General features: G+C 43.4%; 1 pseudogene; it reads left to right on the top strand.

Annotated features, from left to right (window-relative positions):
• The first annotated feature begins 286 nt into the window (after nt 1–286).
• Nucleotides 287–866, top strand: LOC127217905 (39S ribosomal protein L13, mitochondrial-like; annotated as a pseudogene).
• Nucleotides 867–1,991: the final 1,125 nt, after the last annotated feature.

Below are 1,991 nucleotides of genomic sequence, written 5' to 3'. Positions count from 1 at the left end.
ATGCTTGTTTACACCTCTTCATAAAAAGTAATGCAAAATGAGTCAGTTCAAGCCTGAGCCAGGGAAGGGTTATTATCAGCTTCTGTTTAAACAAGATCTTCTGGTTTCTGTGTTAAGGTGACCAAGAGTAGACTTGAAAGACCTGTTTCTAAAGCTAATATCTGTGAAGTGATGGGGGCTGAGTCTATGATGGCTCATTAATGGTGATGAGATTTCAGTCAGAGTTTGAAAGAAATGCCAATAAAAGCTGCTGATGCAGTAGATGTGAGATAAGAGAAATGGAGAGATGTCCAGCTTCTCCTGGGCACCCCAGCAATGGGCCTCTTTTGCCCGAATGTGGTATCTCTTAGATGGCAAGATGCAGCCCCCTGGCAAACTTGACACTATAGCATCAAAGAAGTTTCAAGGACTACATATACCAGTGTATCATCAGCTGAGTGGCTGTGGAGATCATGTTGTCACAAGACACATTGCATTTTCTGGAAACAAATGGGAGCAGAAAGTGTACTCCTCACAAACTGGCTACCCTGGTGGGTTTCGACAAGTAACAGCTGCACAAGTTCACCTGAAGGACCCAGTGGCGATTGTGAAATTAGCTACTTATGGCATGCTGCCCAAAAACCTGCATAGGAGAACAATGGTGCAAAGGTTGCATCTTTTTTCCAGATGAGGATATTCCTGAAGATATTCTTAAGAATTTAGTGGAAGAGCTTCCTCAGCCACGTAAAATACCTAAATGGCTGGATGAGTACACCAAGAAGAAATAGAGGCTTTCCAAAGAGTGTGGGCACCACCTGATGATTATCAGCTGTAGGAAAAATAGAAATGGTTAAACAACAGCAAGAGACTGAATACTTCCTGGGGAATTGCCACGACTCAGGACAGAGAGGGAACACACTTGCACTCCCTATGGGAAGACTCAAAGGCAGGCCTCATCAGGATAGTGCAGTAGAACATACTACTTTACACAAGTGTCTTATGGAACCTGCTTTCAATGCTATAAGTTTTAATAAAACTGCTTACTAAGTCAAAAAAAGAGAAATGCAGAATCATAGATGACACTTAAGTATGTTGATTGGATTTCATCAACTTGACACAAACTAGAGTAAATTGAATATAGTGAACCTCAGCTGAGAATGTCTCCTTTAGACTGGCCTTTGGGCAAGCCTGTGGAGCATTTTCTTGATTGCTCTGGAAAGGCTGAGCCCGTGTAGGCAGTGTCATCTGCCAGCAGATGATTCTAGTTCGTGTAAGAAAACACAATGAGCAAGCTAGGAGTAGCAAGGCAGTAAACAGCTCTCCTCCATGGTCTCTGCTCCTGTTCCTGCCTCGAGTCCCCAACTTCCTCTCATGACACTTTACAACTATGAGCTGAAATAAGCCCTCTCCTCCCCAAGTTGCTTGTGGTCACTGTGCTTATATGCCAATTATTTAAACCAGGACGCCATGACTCAGGGCTTGTAAAGGAGGAGGAGAATTGGCGTTTCTAGTTATTGAATTGAGGAAGATCTTGTGAAAAGAAGAATTAGGACAAAGAGTAAGTGTAAGCGTGAGGTACCTCTTAGAAATCCACAGAGGTGTCAGGTAGGTAGATGGGCATACATTTCTGGAGGCAAGAAGGAGTTGAATCATTACGCAGATGAGAGTGAAAGCTACACATTGGATGGGATCACTGTCTTAGTTAAGGTTTCTATTGCTGTGATGAAACACCATGACCTAAAGCAACATGGGGAGGAAAGAGTTCATTTGGTTTATACTATACTTGAAGCATCACTGAAGGAAGACAGAAAGGAACTCAAACAAAGCAGGATCCTGGAGTCAGGAGTTGATTTAGAGACCATGCAGGTGTGCTATTTCTTGGCTTGTGTCTCCTGGCTTGCTCAGCCTGATTTCTTATAGCACCCAGGACTTACAGCCCAGGAATGACCCCTTCCATAGTGGCAGGACTCTCCCACATCAGTCACTAATTAAGAAAATGCCCTACAGCAGTG

Source organism: Phodopus roborovskii, unplaced genomic scaffold, assembly GCF_943737965.1.
Source record: "Phodopus roborovskii unplaced genomic scaffold, PHOROB, whole genome shotgun sequence".
NCBI lineage: Eukaryota > Metazoa > Chordata > Mammalia > Rodentia > Cricetidae > Phodopus > Phodopus roborovskii.
Note: the sequence above shows the minus strand (reverse complement) of the source record. Positions and strands in the feature narration are given on the sequence as shown.